This window comes from Dinoponera quadriceps, unplaced genomic scaffold (assembly GCF_001313825.1).
Source record: "Dinoponera quadriceps isolate SergipeBrazil2010 unplaced genomic scaffold, ASM131382v1 scaffold519, whole genome shotgun sequence".
Taxonomy (NCBI): Eukaryota; Metazoa; Arthropoda; class Insecta; order Hymenoptera; family Formicidae; genus Dinoponera; species Dinoponera quadriceps.
In genome coordinates this window covers 40,674-61,062 of record NW_014554643.1, presented here as the reverse complement: position 1 = coordinate 61,062, position 20,389 = coordinate 40,674, and the positions used below count along the sequence as shown (strand labels likewise).

At 35.9% G+C, this 20,389-nt stretch overlaps 1 protein-coding gene and 1 long non-coding RNA gene across 6 annotated transcripts in view; both read right to left on the bottom strand.

The window, feature by feature from the left end:
* The window catches only part of LOC106740586 (carbohydrate sulfotransferase 11), a 66,347-nt gene that overhangs the window by 28,679 nt on the left and 17,279 nt on the right, over positions 1-20,389 (bottom strand). The gene's annotated exons all lie outside the window — the stretch shown is intronic.
* On the bottom strand, positions 15,822-18,569 carry LOC106740588. Of its 2 annotated transcripts, XR_001374094.1 has the most exons (5): positions 18,338-18,569; positions 17,856-17,995; positions 16,568-16,780; positions 16,274-16,408; positions 15,822-16,180 (listed from the first exon to the last, which is right to left on the bottom strand). It is a non-coding gene; the product is annotated as an uncharacterized LOC106740588 (long non-coding RNA). The 2 variants fall into 2 exon arrangements; XR_001374093.1 differs by having other exon boundaries at positions 15,822-16,408.

Below are 20,389 nucleotides of genomic sequence, written 5' to 3'. Positions count from 1 at the left end.
TTAAGTGTCGTAGCAATCTCTCGTACTGTTTGCGATGGATTTTTGTCGACGGTATTCTTCATTACAGCTGAATCAATCTCTGCTGGACGACCAGAACAGGACGCGTCACTAACATCAAAATCTCCAGAACGGAATTTGGCAAACCATTTTTGACACACACGTTCTGTTAAAGCATCGTCCCCATACACATTACAAATCTTCTTATGAACTTCCGCAGCTCGTTTGCCTTTTTTGAAATAAAAAAGTAAAATATGGCGAAAATGGACGTTCTTTTCTTCCATATTTGCAACCGTGCAGTACGCACAATACTCTGGTATTAACCGGCGTATGTTTACAAATAGGTTAGGTGGAACGTCGCTTTTCAGCTGCGCAAGCGCGTTGTGCGATAGCGCTGTGGAAAAGAGATAGCAGAACGAGTAAACCTACTCCGATTAAAAAACCGAACGAACTTATTTGCCAACCCAATAATATAGCCGAAATATTTCTGATTTAAATTGCGATTTTTTATACCTGTGTTGTAAAACACTTTATATTACATGTGTCAAACATCCATAATTCCAAGTCTTATAATTCTGATTTTTCATTTCGATTAAAAATACTTAAATTGAATCTGAAAATTATGATCAATGGTTTGTGTACATGATCGATTTCACATCGACTACATGTTTGCACATCGTTTGCCGTAATTTTTTCGTTTTATTTTGCTTGTAAAATGTGTGTCAACTTTTTTCTATTAAATTAAATTCGTTGAGTCAAGTATATAGTAATTTTATCTCATACTAATACAATTTTATTTTACTACGAACTCCTTTATCAAATCGTAATTTCTATTACGTTATATAAATATATACCATATATGTTATATGTAATTCTATTACATTATATAAATAGCAAATAGTGTTAATAGCGTATATAAGAATACAATATTCAATAAACACCAACAAACAATAACATCAATAATTTTAAAAATATAACTATTACATAACCCGCACGTTATACTGTATTTAAATTGTTGAATGATATTGAGAAATTGTAACATTGATGTTATTGTTACGCTCGTGCAAGGAAATAAAACGAGACAACGTTAAAAAGAAAACATCTTCAACGGTATTTACTATTTACAAGGAAGCACACGTAACTCGCAGGCTCAAGCTCTCTCTTTCGTTAAAGACCATCGCGCACGTCACGACGACTCAACCGTCCCAAAGAGAATCTCTCTAACCCGTTGTTTATCCGTCAACGCTGATCATCTGTTGTTTACGACTCGTTGCCAAGAGAATCAGCTATGTTCAGGGCGCTAAAAGCGCGGGCATCAAGACACGGGCGTAACATTATGTTACTGTTGGTTGGAATTTACTAGGTAATTAAAACAATTTAATTTTATCATAATTCCGATATATTAATTTCTTAAAACCTGTTTTTGGAGCTACAAAGACTAAAAATATTTAATAAGGAATAATGAAGAATTACTCGCGATAGCATTGCAATTCTTTGTATATATCTGATTTGTATACATCGCACGACGATTCATCATTTTAGAAATTGATATAGAATTGCATAAATGTTACGTGAAAAATAGATAATAGAAAATATAATTCTTCGCAATTCTTCGTATATATTTAATTTGTATACATCGCACGACGATCCATAATTTTCGGTAGAAATTGATATAAAATTGCATAAATGTTACGTGAAAAATAAATCATAGAAAAAATAATCATGTCCGAAGCACTATAGTGTGACGTAGAAAGACTGAATACAGAAGTACCGGCTTCCGCTTATTGATTTCAACGTAGAACGCGCAGCCTTGTGTAGCGGCAAATGTGGGCCAGAAGGGTGGTGCATATCGCATATACGTTTATGTACTGCGGTGCGTCGTACATGCACGTGTTATTCCATCAATACAGATGCCAATAGATAATAGTGCATTGCTATTTATCATATTTCTTCTAATTATTATATTTATTTACTTTGTGCCATATGATATGTGTTGCATAGCAATGTTGTTACATCGAACATTAATTCCGGTTATATAATTCCTAAGTGGAAAATTTCAAAAGTGTGCTTGGAGTAAATTATTAACATTAGGTTTACGGACATTTTTTTATACTTATCTTTACGGTCACCCGTCAAATTGTCGGGTAAAGGAAACCTCGTATTTTCTTAAAAAAAAAAAAAAGATTAATTTAATTTAAAAACGATTACAATCTTTAACAGGCTTAATATAAGTTAATTAAATCTGTTAGGATTGTATAAATAATCACAAACTTATACTAACTTTTACTGTTCATACATTTATTCCGCGCACTTTTTTGCAGACATATTCTGTTGTTCGTATACATTTTCCGCAAACGTTCTTTTTACATTTAATACAAATACTCTTATTTCTATTTTTGTTACAATAGCCGATTTGACACGATTTGCGCAGTTGTGAACTGCTAACGGATGGGAGGAGAATCCTTGTCCCTATACTCTTGTATTCGCCGACAAGCTCTTCGGCCAATTGAAACATGAAATCTTTTCGGGATATTCTCGCACTGGTGCATTTCTTGTACAGTATCCAGAAATTTATAAGTTCCAAATCCAAAATATTATAAAAAATCTGAAGAGGTCACCGAAAAGACCCTGCTTTTGCACTGTATTTGCGCGCCATTTTGTCGACTACATCTGCGCCAAACTTGGTCTTATTATAAAATCTGATTGTTTCCGGGACACTTTTGCGATGACATAATGTCACAAATGTATGTTTTGTACTTAGTAATAATACTTTTACTTTTGGTTTACTCTGGTAAATAATGAGAATGCAGTTGTCTGATTTATAATGCAGTGAAGAAAACAGGGTCATTTTATCTTTGCATACTTTTGCTGGTTTCGGTAACTCTTTCTTGTTCGCCCGGATAGTCCCAACCAAAGTTGTCTTTTCTGCTAATAATTTTTTGCAAGTGGTATACTGGTAAAAAAATTATCCGTAGTTATATTTCTTCTTCGGCGTAAATACGGTTCGGCCAATTTCAAGACTACAAATTGCCCTAAAGATGTGGAAGGTCGGGTTTCGTCTTTACCCAAATACGGAAAACCATTTATATTTTATTTTGACATCGACTGCCAACCAAAATTTTATGCCAAATTTTTTAGGCTTGTTAGGCATATATTGCGTAAAGCGACATCGAGCTTTCGTCGGAAACAGTTGTTCATCAATTTAAATATTCTCATATGGTTTGTAACACGCTTGACGTTATGTATAAATTTATTCCATGTTTCGGATATTAGGGCAAACTTATCTGTACGTAAGCGCTGAGATCGTTGTATTTTTTCATCAAAACGTATGAATCTAAAAATTTCCATAAATCTGTCTCAGGGCATTGCGTCTGTAAAGAAAGGTGGGCCCCATTTCTTGGACTATAAATAACTAACTTTCATTGTTTGTGCGTCATATGCCCCCCAAGCATACAAAATTGCTATAAAAGCATATAAATTCTGCAATTGAAATTGTCCATTGCCTTTTCAAAACTCGATGTGCTTCCGCTTCGGTACAAATTTTTATGTTTTGCATTATGTTTCCGTCTATTATCAACTGGAATGCACTATTTACACAACCTAACATAATATTCTGTTTCGCATAGCCAATTGGTCCTACGACGTCTTTGAATATTGTATAGGTAGATGGTCTGCCACTGGATCTGCCTATTTCCAATTTTTGCCACACGGTACCGTCAGCCGCAACTTCTGTTTCACTTGCATTTTGGGATGTGCCAGGAACGTTCGTCTCAGTATCGGACTCTGAATCTGAGATAATACGTATCCTTTTCCTCCCACAATATATATAAAGTCTATTAAAAAGTAATCCATTATTTTTGTATCAAATTGGAGGCTTTATTTAACATAGTTACAATGATCCGATTTAGGTCAAATATGCACCGTTTTGTTCGATAACTTGTAGCCATTTCGAAGGTAATTTCATTATGCCTCTCTCATAGAAACCCTCGTCCCTATTGGCAAAAAACTGGGAAAGTCGATTTTCACAAGCTTCTCTTGAGGCGAATTTTTCATCAGCAAAAAAATTCGCCATAGACAGGAACAGGTGGTAATCATTTGGTGCCAGGTCCGGACTATAAGGTGGATGCAAAAGAACCTTCCAACCAAGCTCCCGGAGCTTCTGGCGAGTCACTATCGATGAGTGTGGCCTGGCGTTATCCTGATGGAACACAATTCCTCTCCTATTGGCCAAAGCTGGCCGCTTCTGGGCGATTGCTTCCTTCAGACGGTCCAATTGTTGACAGTACAGGTCCGAATTAAGAGTTTGGCCGTAGGAGAGCAGCTCATAGTAGATAATTCCCTGCCAATCCCACCAAATACACAGCAAAATCTTCCTGACCGTCAACCCTGGCTTGGCCACCGTTTGCGCCGGCTTATCGCGATTCGACCACGATCGTTTTCGCTTGACGTTGTTGTAATTGACCCACTTTTCATCACCAGTAACCATCCGCTTCAGAAATGGATCGATTTTGTTGCGATTCAGCAGCGATTCGCAAATGGAAATTCGATCCATGAAGTTTTTTTGCGTTAACTCGTGTAGCACCCACACATCGAGCTTTTTTTTTTGAATCCAGCCTCATTTAAATGGTTCCAAACGGTTTTTTGTGCAATGTTTAGCTCCTTGGCAATCGAAACGGTGCTTACATGACGGTCGGACTCGACGATTTCCATTATTTTATCAACATTTCGACAATTGGCCTCCCGGAGCGTGGTGCATCTTTGACATCAAAATTACCGGAACTGAATCGGCGAAACCAAAATTGCGCGTGATTGGCTCTTACAGTATCAGGACCATAAACACTATTCACATTTTTAGCCGCCTGGCTTGCGTTTTCGCCTTTATCGAAGAAAAACTGTAAAATATGGCGTATTTTCTTTTTGCTGGTGTCCATCTTTGACTCGCGCTCAAACAATACTGAGTCAAGCAATTACAAAATTGTCTGAGAAGTTTTTTTAGTACGAAATCTTATCTTTCTAACGCCATCTGGCGTAATCCGATCAGACTTATACAACGCGAGATACAGATTAGTAAAGCCCTCTATTGGAAAAATAATGGATTACTTTTTACTAGACCTAATATTTTGCAAATTTTCTTCATTACTACTATTTGAAGATTCTTCAATATCTTCACCTTCAGATTTAGCGATTTCGAGCTCTTCGGAGCTTGTACCTGAACAATCTTCGCTGATACCAACTATTCTCTCTAACAATTCAGTATCTCTTCTTGAATTACTCATGATGTCTAAAGAAGGGTGATTTGTCAGAATAAAGTAAAACTAGTACTTTCCTCTAATTCTATAATGATATTGCTAATATTCACAATAATCTAATACTTTCTTCTCGATCGTCTCTACTCGTACTAACTGAAACTTTTTCTAAAACGTCTTGACATTTTGCAACTCAACGACTGCAGATCGTTCCTTTGTCTTGGACCTAACGCTTTGTGTTTACGCTTTAGGCGCATACGATTGATAGATAAGCACACGTGACAAATCCCTTGTTTTGCCGAACCGTGGCGCGTTGTTATTGCATTTAAAGCCATTGAAAGATATCTCCGTTGAATTATGATTTTTATTTAGTATCTACGTTTTAACTACTTTTACATTTGTCACCAGAAAAATAATTTCGTGAAAAGAAAACGGTTTATTACGATTAACTATGAAACTAGCTTACCCGTCATTTTGACGGGTATCCGTAGAGATAGGTATACATCATACAGAATTCTGAAATTGCAAGGCTGAGAGGGAAATAAATTTGGTTATATATTCGTCTCATTACACCAATAATTGTCAGTATAAATTGAAAAATATTAATAGAAAATGTTTTTGTAATTTTGCTCATGAAGTCCGAAATCCGTCAAAATGACGAGTCCCATAAACCTAGTGTTAAAGCACCATTATATTATAATAGATAAAATAGATAAAAATGGTCGTTTAGTGCATGTAACGAGAATACAAGTTCTTTTTAAAATATGTTTGTGACGTTTGTCATTGTTTGCTTTGATATCGCAGTTATAATAGGTGTACATTTTTCTTTATTCGTTAAGTTAATTTCGATCCCTCGTAGCCATCTATTATTTTTCATTTTGCATATAATTAATGTCTATTTGAATAAAAATGTCTCTTAATTTTAGTCCTACCGATGATGTTAATTTTGATTCTTGATTAATGTTTATTAACTACCGCATTTCTCTCTTCGACAAATCTGAATCTACATTAGAGTTCTTTTTTCCATCATACCGCCAGTAGTTTCGTTAATTAAAATGATTTTGAATAATTTCTAAAACAATTTTGTCCTTCGCTATGCAATTTTTCAACTGAGTTCCGCGAGTCCCTCTTTTTCTAATTAATATTTTTCAATATGCAATTCTGCTGATTTATTCAGAGTGATCTTGACTTTATAGTAAATAGACGGAACATCACAAAAGAGTAAGTAAAGACCGTAATAACTGAATATGATAATTGAATATTCCGACATATAGAAACCTTGAAAGAAGTTTTTTCAGCATCACGTATTATCCGAACTAGATGATTCCCATGATTCTTCGGAAAATAATTTTCTTTTATATATCATAATTTTCATTCGACTCTCATATCTATTTATTTTTTCCTTCCAACTTTTGACAAGTTACTTATCGCGTATTGTTATGGTAGATATTTCTTGGACAAATTTGAATTGCTTATTTTTTGCCTAGAATTAATTTAAATTGTTTATTTATTTCCTAGAAGTAATATGCCATATTGAAAATGAAGTGATATTTTCTAGCCTACGTAAGAATATGTAATAAAAAATAGAGGATGCCATTAAAAAAAATTGAGGTGACCTTCATGTGACTTTCAAATAATTCTTCAAGGTCAAACCAATGGTACCGTCTTATGGTCCCCTCGAAACCAAACAACTTTTGTCTGAAAAATTTTTCTCTCCCGGGCTTGGTTTTCGAAATATTCGACTGGGTCGATTAAAATGGCCCACCTTGTATTTGTAATTACCCAAAAAATATTTTAAGATATCGAAGACACAATTATTCGTGATGATAGAAATAGTCGTGAAACGATTGCTGTCATTAAGAATATATTCTGTCTTTTGGGTTGTTAAATGAGCCATATAGGGCGGGCACCTACTCACGTATACCGCATTGCGCCTGGAAGTGTGCCAATTTATGATTGTTGCGCTTTACGTAAGGCAAACATTTTCAGCCTTGGTAAAATCCATGTTATCTCCGGATAAATTTTTTTTTCCATTTCATCACGTGAATTTCACCGGAAGTATATCGTGTGCTTGTACGTACATATGTGTTCTCCCAATTTCGTTTTCATAAAATATGTACGATTGAAATTTTTTACGTAAGAGATAATTCGAAAATGAAATGAAGTAAATCATTAGAGAACCATTGAAAATTAAAAACACGTATTAATCGATATTTACGAATTCTTTCTGCTTTAGTCGACAAGACTAATTTTAATTGCTTTCTGCATTAATCGGTAACACCTTTCACTTCCGGTCAAACGTCATATCTAGATATTTTTTTTTTCAGTTCCGGTCAAAATTATATCTAGATATTTGTGTATCGTGATTGTGAACGACATCAGTTATACTTAATATTAGATAATAACTAGTTAATCAGTTAAAAGTTAAATTAAAAAGTTTGTGACTTTTAAATTAACTTGGTTAATTAAAAAATTGGTTAGTTTTGAACTTGAACTAATTATTTTTTATTTTAACTTATTAATTTTTTCTATTATGTAAGTTAAAATATTTCATCAGTGGTTGCTTTCCAATAAAGAACAAAGAGAAACACAAAGTTGTTTCGTAGATCACATATTATTTTAAAATAATTTTACAAGGGTGATTTGATAAGTAACTTGGTTCGCATACTAATAGAAGGCACCAAGCAACATCTGTGTATATGTGATCATAAAGTGCCCTTTCTATAGATGAATATTCTATGGCGACACATCATTCTGACAGTAATTTGTTGTTTGACAGTTGTTTAAACAGAAGTGTTTTGAGTGACAGTGGAAAATGGACAAAATTGGAATTCGTAATGTGATTTAATTCTTTTTTCTGGAAGGAAAAACACCGAAAGATATTCATGAGAAAGTTTATTTTACATTGTATGACTCATGCCCTTCCTATAAAACCGTTCGACTTTGGGTAAATAAATGAATGAATTCAAGCGTGGCAGAACAAACATTGAAGATGCATGTCCTGTAGTCTCGAAATCAGCTGTAACGCCGGAAATCATCGATAAAATTCATGATATAGTTTTAGCCAATAGACAAGTAAAAGTGCACGAGTTAGCAGAGGCCACAGGCATTTCAACTGTGCGGGTTTACTTCATTTTGCATAATGAACTATACATGAAAAAACTTAGCGCAAGATGGGTATTGCGTTGGCTCACACCAGAGCGCACCAGAAACGAATTCGCATGTGAACATCAGCCGACTGTTTGCAAGTATTTAAGAAGAATCCAGCGGATTTTTGCAGCGTTTTGTAATCATGGACGAAACTTGGATTCACCGCTATATCCCGGAAACGAAACAACAATCGAAACAGTGGACCGCACGGAGCGAACTCAAAAAGGCGAAATGCGTTCTATCCGCTGGAAAGATGATGGCGTCAGTTTTTTGGGATGCGAAAAAAATTCTCTTCATTGACTACTTCGAGAAGGGGAAAACCATTACTGGAGAATACTATGCATCACTTTTGGACCAATTAACACGTTCATTGTCAAGCTGAAAATTGGAATTTCGTGGTGGTCAAATTTTTTTAATTTTTTATTTAGTTTTTATTGTGCTCAAAATAAGTTAATATATTATTTATATGCTTTTATTATTATGTACATAGGATTTATGTACTCTAAATATCTATTACGCGATAACGCGTGACTGGCCGTTTGGTGAGAATTACCATCTATTCCCAAAACTCAAGACTTTTCTGACTGGATAAAAATTTGGGTCAAATGAAGAGGTCATAAACGAGTATTTTGAGGGCCTTGAAGAAATCTACTTCTGCGAAGGAATTGCAAACTTGGAGAAACGTTGGGGCAAGTGCGTTAAACTTCGAGGGGACTATGTCGAAAAAGAAACTACGTTACAAAATTCAAATTTAAATTGTTATCTTTAATATCAAACCAAGTTACTCATCACCACCCTCATAATATGTTATCTATGTTTAATATAAATGGCTTAATTTATGATAACTTAAGAAGAAAAATGACTCATCATTTTGAAGTGATACTTTTATTAAACTTTAATAAGTATTTCTAAATTGTTGTAATGTTCAGTGTATCAGTCAATTAAAAATAAAACTTGTATGCAGATAGAGAGGGCAGGTCAAACTGAAAAGTTCTCTATCATTTTGTAATTTCACAATAATTATTGAGGAATTTATTAAACAATATTAGTGCTCGTATGCATATGATATGGTGGGATGACCCTGGCAGACAAAATTTCATTTAACCTTTGCACTCGAGCGGCGCCGATACGGCGCCCGGCCGATTTGAAACGTCAACTCGAGCGGCGCTGCTACGGCGCCCGTATTGTTTTCTGCGAAAATCGCTCAAATGGTGGCGTAAGCTTTTTTTGTGGGAGCATGGAAACTTGCCTAATCAATTCCTACATTCTTTATAAACTAGAAAAGAACAAAAAAGGGGAAAAGCCACTCACCCATTTGCGATTTCTAAAAACACTTGTCGAGCAATTGAGAGGATCATATCGCCAGCATCGTGAGCAAGCGTCGACGTCGCATATCGATGAAACCCGACTAAATGGGAAGCTTCACATAGTACTAAAAAGGCCAAAAGAGGGCCGGAAGGTTTGCTTTGACCGTAACACGCCTGGCGGTAGACGGGAAGTAACATATTATTGTGATACGTGTTCAGATAAACCTAGGATGCATCTTGGGCATTGTTTTACGAAATATCACACGAAAACTAATTACAGAGTGTAATATTTATCAAATTTTGTTGTATTCAATATAAAAATTAATGAATTGGTGAAATTTTATTATTTGTATAGGTTTGTTTAAGTATAAATGATTTTAAAGTACTTGTAAAATGCTTTCCTAATTTAGCCGAAATCGTCTCGAGTTGCTGGTTCGCGCGAGCGAAAAAGGCCTCGAGTGCAAAGGGTTAAGATATCGCAAATTTGTTGATGATTTGCTGATAACAGGCAGTATATGATGCTAATTGTACATTTCTACTATCCACTATTACTATTCACCATTCAAAGATCATTAATATAGATTATTAATACAAATTCGAACCGAGATCTTGAATAAAATATTGTTTATAGAGATCGTCCTATCGTTTCCCGCATATTCTCAGCACAATGTCTACAATTTGGTCATAAGGCGTTTTAAAGACTTAAAGATATCTTATGACCCGATTTTAAACATTGTGTTGTATGGGCTCATTTAATAATAATGTCTAATTTCTTAAGAGGATGTCGAAGTGCCAAAATTCACCAGGATTTCTTAGGCAAACTATTCTTAGCCGTTTCCGGCTACATACACTGAACAAAAGACTGGTAATACTTACTAAATGCATTTAATTAAAGATTTCAACAGAATATTTTGTAACTGTTAAAAAATTTGGTACTATTAGGTGGTAAACTTAGTTCCTGCGGTTTTTTGTTTAAAAAACTCATTTATTTCGATATCAAAAGCAAAAAATACATTAATCGAAGTATTTTCCCTCGCTAGCTATACATTTTTCCTATCTTTCGGGCAACGCGTAGATTCCGCGACGATAGAACGATTGGTCTTTTGATGCAATCCATTCGTCGATCCATTTTCGCACATCCTCGTAATTTCTGAAGTGTGTATCCACCAAGCCGTGCTGCATCGACCGGAACAAGTAATAGTCCGAAGGAGCTAAGTCTGGTGAATACGCTGGGTGCGGGAGAACTTCCCACTCGAGCTGCATCAGTGTTTCTTTGACGGCTTTGGCAACGTGTGGTCGAGAGTTGTCGTGCAAAAGCATGACTTTACGTCGATTGCTAGCTACTGCTGGCCTTTTTTCCAACAATGCTTCATTCAGACGGTTTAATTGTGATTAATATCGATCCCCCATGATACTTTCGTTCGGTCTCAATAGCTCATAATAAACGACGCCCTGCATATCCCACTAAACGCAAAGCATTGCTTTGTGGCCATGAATATTTCTCTTTGGTGTGGATGTCGATGGTTGGCCAGGGTCTACCCATGATTTTCTTCGTTTAGGATTATCGAAGTATATCCATTTTTCATCGCCAGTCACTATGCGCCACAAAAAACTCTTCTTTTTCTGCCTGGCGAGCAGAGAAATAGAGATGTTTAAGCGATTCGCAATGGCATTTGCGGTTAATTCGTGTGGTACCCATTTTCCCTCCTTTTGAATTTTTCCCATTGCATGTAGACGTTTGGAAACAGCCATCGGAGTAACATTTAATGCTGCAGACAATTCTTGGAGCGTTTGAGTAGAGTTTTCGTCCAATAATGCCTGCAAATCGGTGTCTTCAAACTTTTTCGGTTGGCCTGAGCGTTCTTTATAATTGACATCAAAATCACCAATCTTAAATCCCTGAAACCATACTTGGCATGTTCTTTCCGATGGAGCATAATTGCCATAAACTTCGAAAAGCAATTTATGAGCTGCAGCTGCAGTTTTTCTCAAGTCAAAGTAATGAAGCAGCACATGTCGAATAAACAACTTATCGCGTTCCATATTTAATCAAAAGAAAAAATAGCACTGCTCGCTTAAATGAATCTCTTCGCACTGAATTTTATTGACAAATGTCTAACCTCTAAAATGCAGCCAGTTTCAGATGTCAAAATAAATTACACCTACAACTAACGTCATCTAACTGTGAGCCGCAGGAATTAAGTTTACCACCTAATAATTTATGAGGGTGGATCAAATATAAACGAGCCTTTTTAAATTACGCGCCCGTCGGCGACGTGAAGGGTCTGCAACGTTTTGGACAGTGGAGGGAGGCAATAATAACGTTGGCGCGCCACGTGCTTTTTACTCTCAGCAGCAATCACAATGAGCGAGAAAGAGGTACACCCCGGCAGATGCACAACGTGTTATTAAGTTTCTCGTCAACGACAATGTAAATGCTGCTGAAATTCGGCGCTGTTTACTCTCACAGTTCGGGGAAAGAACCCTTTCATGGGCTCGGGTGAAGCAGTGGTGTAACGAATTTAAAAAAAGACGGGAGCGTGTTGAAAACATTGTCCACCCGCGCCGTCCCTGCACCAGCATCACAGCGCAAAACACCGAGGTTGTTCGAGAACTCATCGAAGGCGACGAGCACCTAGCTGTTTTTGAAATCTCTCAGGAACTTTAGATCAGCTATGGAAGTTTGCAATCAATCATTTGCAATGAGTTGGGATTTCGAAAAGTGTCGGCTCGTTGGGTTCCAAAGTTGCTGAATGCAGAACAGAAAGTCGTGCGGTTTGAAATTTCTCGGAGGCTCCTAACGAGGTACAAGAAAGATGACGCTTTTTTGGAAAAAATCGTCACGTGCAATGAGATTTTGGTCCATTATTACACCCATGAATCAAAGAGAGCCAGTATAGAGTGACGGAAGACTGGCGAGGGTATACCGGTGAAAGCGAAGAAGGTTGTCTGCAGGGAAAGTTTTGGCCACAGTGTTCTGGGACTGTAATGGCGTTCTGCTGGTCGATTTTTTTCAAGAACATCGGACCATTAATGCTGCCTATTATTGTGATCTTCTCAGCCAAGTTCGAGCTATCTATCGATCAAAAAAGCGCGGCATTCCGATCAGAAGTGTGTTGCTTCTCCATGACAACGCCAAACCTCACACCGTAGCAGTAACACAACAAAAATTGGTCGATATGCACTGGGCTGTCCTAGAAGAAGGCTGTCCTCGACCCTACAGCCCAGACCTGTCACCATGCGACTTCCATATGTTTGGGCCACTCATGGAAGCCCTTGGTGGACGCTTCACAACGAACGAGGAGGTGCAGCAGTTCGTGTGCAATTGGTTTGATACACGTCCGCAAACTTTTTATAATACCTGGATTAAATATTACCAGACCGTTGGAGGAAGTATATAAATAAGNACCTGTCACCATGCGACTTCCATATGTTTGGGCCACTCATGGAAGCCCTTGGTGGACGCTTCACAACGAACGAGGAGGTGCAGCAGTTCGTGTGCAATTGGTTTGATACACGTCCGCAAACTTTTTATAATACCTGGATTAAATATTACCAGACCGTTGGAGGAAGTATATAGATAAGATGGGGGACTAAGTAGAAAAATAAGAAAAATGTAAATTAGAATTGATTTTGAAAAATATATGGTTTTTTTGCAAAAGGTTCGTTTATATTTGATTCACCCTCATAGATAATTTATTATTTATAATAAATATGCAATGTTACAAAATAATCGGTTATTTCATTTTTGTAAAATTAATTTCTAAAAATAGGCTTTTTCTAGAATGTTATTGGTCTGACCTTTTAAGAATTGTAGTTCACTTCGTTAGTTTTTATTTCAATATAGCGTCTATAGCTGTCAAAAGATAATATTTGCTTTATACAAATTCTGCGAATAAAGGAAAACTCGGAATACAAACAGCGCTATAATATATTATTCAACTATTAGAATTAGCTTAGAAACCTAATTTAAAAAAAGTTTGCCTGAAAATCTAGTGTTAACGTGTATGAAATTATCGGGATAGTAGACTGAAAAAGAGTATTATATAATTTTGAAATTTTCTATTAAAAGCGCTACTCTGTTCTGTTTTAATATGTGAATACATCAATGCATTGTTCATACGAACGTAACAGCAAGAAATTTAGTTGGATAAAAACTGACTATCAATTGTTTTCGTTCTCTGTTTCTCGTGCACAAGCATGTTTAACGAGATCAATAACATCGTAACGTAATATTATCTATGATTTTATTATTGATTCTCCTGTTGGAGTTCTGTAGTCGCTCCAACGTCCCTTTAATAATTATTGCGAAATTCGCAAAATAGTAGAAAATTTTTGTTCAGTTTAATCCGCTTTATCTGCACACAAGTTTCCCCATTCTCAGACATCCAATGTAATCTATTACAACTATAGTATATAAATTATTATATAAGAAAATATATTTTCTTATAAAAGAATATCTTTCCATTATTTAACATAAAACATTTAATCTACGCACTCGCATGCACGCAAACGCGCACATACACACACAGACACACACACACACACAGGATATATTATTTTAAATAATGACTTTAAATATCTTTTGAACAATGATATTTTACTTTTTATTTTAATACTCTTCAATACAAGATATGAAATGCATAAAGTATTCAGTTTTCGACATCACCTTAACATTTTTGGACATAAAATGACCGGTGGAATTAACCGCTGTAAGCACACATAGAGAAACCTTAAAAAAATTAATTCATATATTTTACAAATACATTGATGTACCAATATGCAATGATTAATATCAGTAATAGATTACTCTCATATTATTATGTTGAAATATGTTAAGATAATATTATCGAAAAGTGAATGCTTTATAAGATATTTTATATCTTGTATTGAAAAATATCACAATAAACAATAAAATACCTCGAAAAATATTCATTTTTCGATTAACTTATCTTAGTATTTTTATACACAGAATGAGCAGAGGAATCGATTTGTTAAAAAAACTATATGATTCCATTGAAAAAAAATTAAATTGATCTTTATTTGACCTTAACGCCTCCTACGGTCAAACTGATCAGTAAATAGATTCTTTAAACTCTCCAATTTTTATATAAAACCTTTTTACTTTTAAATGGATTGTTCAAGAATTTGAGGTTGTCATTTAAAATGGGACATCTTGCATACATATTAGTAGTAGAAAGTTCTTAGTTTTAAGTTTTGCATCGATCAGAGTAACATTTGAAATCAAAATATTTTCCTGCCTTTTTGTAATTTTGAATTGTTGACATTAATGTGACATGGCGGAGCAAGCGACATACTTTAAAAGTCAGTATTGTTCATGATAACTACAATCAAAGAGCATATTTGATATTCCATCCACCTAGCATTTCATCTCAAGGAAATTGCTGCTGAAGCTGCCAAAATGATTTGTACTGCATATGGTGATAATGCTGTAAGTCATGCAATATGTAAAAATTGATACAAAAAATTTCGCAACAGAAATTTAGATCTGAAAGATCAACCATGTTCTGGACGAACCGTCAAGTTTGAATTGGACCAACTGCAAGCATTGTTAATCAAAACGCAGTGCAAACTCAAAAAGAATTTGCGTAATAGTTGGAAGTCAGCCAAAAAACATTTCCGATCGTTTACATCAAATGGGTTTGCATCATGGGAAAAATTCAGAAGGAAGAAAAATAGATGTTGTATGAATTAACTGAGAATAAAACGCGCTGGTATAACACCGCACTGTCTTTGCTAAGTTAGTTCAAACAAACGGATTTTTTTATACCAAATCATTATGGATGATGAAAAATGGATCCTATATAATAACTCTAAACGCAGAAAATCCTAGATAGGTTCTGGCTAACTGGCGAAATCCATTACAAAGCCCCATTCACGCCAAGGTTTTGCTCTGTATGTAGTAGAACTGAAAATGTGTATTATATTATTAGCTGCTGAAATGAGTGAAACAGTCACGGCGGACCGCTGCTATTGGATTGGAAAGAAAGTGTATTTTTAGTTCAAAATTGGAGGAAGTTTATTTCTATTTAAAAACAATTTCATCAGTAATGTAAGTGCCGTTGTTTTCTATAATCTTTTGCCATCTTTTGAGCAGCTGCATAATTCCTCGCACGTAAAACTTGAGCGTTTTCTTAGCGAGGAAGTGGCTGAAAGTGGTTTTTACAGTCCTTCAATAAAGTGAATGTTTTACCATTAAGGAAGTTTTGCAAAGATCGGAATAAGTACTAATTCGAAGGAGCAATCATCATCATTATCATTAGCGCTATAACCTGGGATGGGATGAGTCTCGACTCGCTCCAGCGGTCCTTGTTCTTTTGCTTCTAATTGGATATTGGATATTTGCAATCTACACATATCTCCGACAATACCAGTGCATTTTCGGTTTGCCCTTTTTTTCTGTTGCTCTCTGGTTTCTATGGTTTTAGGTCTCGCTTAATCAGTTCATCATCAGATCTTCTATAGATATGTCCAATGTACCTCAACCTCGCAAGAGTGATATATTTAACGACGTTTAGGTCCTTATATATTTCATAGAGTTTCTCATTGTACCTCTTTTTCCATTCACCCCCCTCCTCACATACAAGGCCGCAGATATTTTTTAAGATTTGAGAGAAAAATCTTCTCGGGGCACTTCTTAGATTTCTTTCATCCGTCTATGTGAGTGTCCAACATTCTGATCCGTACCTGAGGACTGGTCTAATTAATGTCTTAAAAATATTGACATCTGATAGGACTTGATCTGGTAGCACAATATCCAGGTCATCGGCATAGCCCAAGATCTAAATAGACTTATTGCGTATGGTATTGAATATGGCCATCATTTACTACACTCGCCAATCTTACCATTTTTTCAAAGGTTATATCGATGCAGGATAAGCCATCTCTCTGCTTGAGGTCTCTTGTGATCTCAAATTCTCGTGAGGTGTCTCCCTCCACTTTCACTCTTTCTCGGACGCAATATATTATCATCCTAGTCATTCTTATCAGTTCTTTTGGTATTCCAAATTCTGTCATTGTTGCATAAAGTTCATCTCTCTTAATAGAATCGTACACTGCCTTGAAATCAACGAAGAGATGAAAGGTGGAGATGTCGTACATTTTTTTTCTAGCTATCGTCGTTTTTTTTAATTATTTTTAGAATTTATCTTATCATGAAAATGTGCTTGATTAATTATACAGGGTTTTTCAACAAGAGTGTTCGAAACTAAAGTTAAATAAAACACACAATTATCATTGGAATCAAATTAATTTTTTTTTATTTGTAAAGTAGGAAGTAGTAAGTTTATGTGTGCACAAGGATATCGGACAAATGACCGCCTCGTAATTTTTTGCAGACCACGATTCTTTTGTCAAAATTTTTAATCACATGTTCACACATTGTGGGCTCTATCTCACCGATGACACGACAAATTTCATCTTTCAATTCCGGAATCGTTGTGGGATTATTCTTATAGACCTGCTCTTTAACGTAGCCCCAAAGAAAATAATCCAGGGGCGTCAAATCACATGATCTGGGTGGCCAATTGACATCACTGTTTCTGGAAATTATGCGCTGCGGAAAGGTCTGATTCAGTAAATCCAATGTTTCTCGGGCTGTATGGCACGTAGCTCCGTCCTGTTGAACTTTATATGCTTTTAAAGACAAATCTTTTTGCAAAATACGCCATAATGATGTTTTAGAGATACCCAATTGTTGAGAACGGCGTGGAATCGATGTGTTTGGGTCATCGACAACACTCTTACTGACAGCATCAATATTCTCCTGTGATCTGGCTGGACGACAGCGTGTTGTTGTTTTTACGTCTTCTACTGATCCAGTGGATTCAAATTTGGCAATAATTCGACCAATATGTTGCTCAGATGGACGATGTTGTGGAGTGTAAAATTTATGCAATTTACGAAATACATTTTTATTTGATCGTCCATTTTCATAATACAATTGAACAATCTGAATGCGTTGCTGTAATGTGTATCTTTCCATGGTTAAAAACTTACTACTTTCTACTTGTCAGCTGTCTAGTTTGTTTGTCGCTGTCAATGAAATACATGTGAAAACTAACCTCACTTTTTCGAACACTTTTGTTGAAAAACCTTGTAGATTTATCTCTCATGAAGCCACACTGATACTTACTAATGATCATCTCGAGATATGGATGGATCCTGTCACATATTATGTTTGCTAAAATCTTGTAGCCTGCGCTTAGTAGCGCTATACTCTTGTAATTCTCGCAATGGGTATCTCCCTTTGTGTATAATGGATGCACAAGTCAGCTATAAAAATATGTAACGAAAACTAAGGAGTTTCATTTAAGATTTTTATATTGATCATAAGAACGCTTTTCAAGATCATTCTAAGGCCAAACAATTATCAATATCGAATGATAGCTTTTTTTAAACCCTACAACTATTGCTGCAAACATTTTTTTTAAATAATTAGTCGTTTCGGGACTTTTAGCAGACCTTGTATACAGCAATTTCTCTTTCCCTCGGCATCCTTTCATGTGTCTATATATCCGAGATTAATTCATGCATAGAGGAGAATATGTGTTTTCCTCCAAACTTAATTAGCTCAGTCGGAATTCCATCACATCCCTTTATTATTCCTTAGCTTACCTATCACTTTTACAATTTCTTTGTAGGACGGCGGGTCTTGAGTTTCTACAAGACCAACCCGGTAGGACGCCTGTGTTCTCGGAGGTAGGTTTTCCGAGTTCCGATTTCCTGTCTCATTTAATCCCTAGGCTACTGTGGACACCTATAGGCGTTTAGAAATTTTTCGTTTGTGATACTGAGAGCGCCTATAGGCGCTCGACGCAGTTTGGCTTTCTGACACGGAGGGCGCCTAAAGGAGTCCTGAAAATTTTATCGATATTTATTCTGATAGATCTTATCTCAGTTAGACGAGAGTGAATGCTAATTTTGCTGGTACATATTTCGTTAGTCACCTGCTATTTAAATATTTAATATTAGCGAAATATTAAAAGAAGGGAAGTTAGAGGGAGTGGAAGCACGCGCTCCGTTGTTCGCATCGTCCGGAGCAGACAATAAACGAATTCTGAAGACATCACTTCGTACTGTGGTAATTATTCTCACCTCATCGAGTCGTTCCATATCGCTTCTCATTCCACAATTTAAATTTTAATTTTACAGTAATTTTTTTTGTTTCATCCCTAGAGTGAAACATTGGAATAAGAAAATGAACAGAAAAACATGCAAACATGATACACCAGATAATTCTAATTTTTAAGAAACAAGTGATTTTTAAATGCCTGTTCCTTTTTACAAATGTAAATTGAAAAAACGTTGCCTTTCATTCTCTTCATAGGAATCAGAAGATAATAGCACCAAAGCAAACAAAACGTAAAACCACATTTTCCGGACACAGATTTTCAACCTACAATTTACAAATTTGATGATTAGAATAGTGAAATCAAAACAAATATAACTAGGAAATCATCTATTCTCGAAACATTTCAAATTTTCTTTTCGGAAGAGCTCATAGAATTCATTGTCTAGCAAAGTAACAAATCTTTCAAAAATAGTACAAGAGGCGATATAAATATTGGGAATACAAATTAGTTCAGTCCGTTTTCAAAAGATGACTCTGGCTGTTATGAATGTTTCATAGTGACAACTGATTTCGGTAGTTTCAGGGAGGTTAGACATCTGTCAATAATATTCAGTTTATATCGCTTTGAGTTTCATACAAAACCCCTGTTTTTTACTGTGTTGAATATGTCAAATTTTGTGTTAACTAAGCAGCATTTGCGGGAGGTTTTAGTTTTCTGCTTTAATTGGAAGAAAAGTGCAGCTAAAGCGCATCGAATGTTTGTAGAAGTTTATGGTGACAATGCCCCAACTGATAAATCATGTAGGGAATGGTTTCGACGTTTCAAGAATGGTGATTTCAGCGTTGAAGGCAAGCCTTGCTCTGGACAGCCAAAAAAAGGGTGTTGTATACTATGAGCTACTACAACCTGGCAATTCCATTACGGGCCATTGGTATAGGCTACAATTGATTCGTTTGAGCCGTGCATTACGAGAGAAACGGCCGGAATACGAGCAAAGACATGACCAAGTTATTCTTCTGCATGATAACGCTCATATCACAAAAGTCATAAAAAATTATTTGGAAACGCTCAAGTGGGATATTTTACCGCACCCGCCGTATTCGCCGGACATTGCTCTTTTTGATTACTGGTCGTTCCGACGGATCGAGCACGATTTGGCAGGTCACCGGTTCACTTCTTTCGCAGAAATCGAAAATTGGCTCATAACTTGGATCACCTCAAAAGACGAGACATTTTTTCGACATGGAATTCGAAAGTTGCCTGAGAGGTGGGAAAAAATAGTAGCCATCGATGGACAATACTTTGATTAATCTATTCACTCATTTTGTTCTGAAATAAATGCATTTTTGACCACAAAAAACGGGCCAAACTAATTTGTACTCCCAATAGTTCTAATGCAACTACTGTTCCCGAAACGTATAATTTTTTGGCCGTTACCATGCTAATGGTGCGAATACATAAAATATCTATTAGGTGTACAACTTTGCTTTCGCCGTTTTTTTTTAATTTGAGGCTTTATTGTAAAAAAATGGAGATAAAGTTATGACTCAAAGTATTGTCCATCACTGGCCACTACTTTCTCCCATCTTTTGGG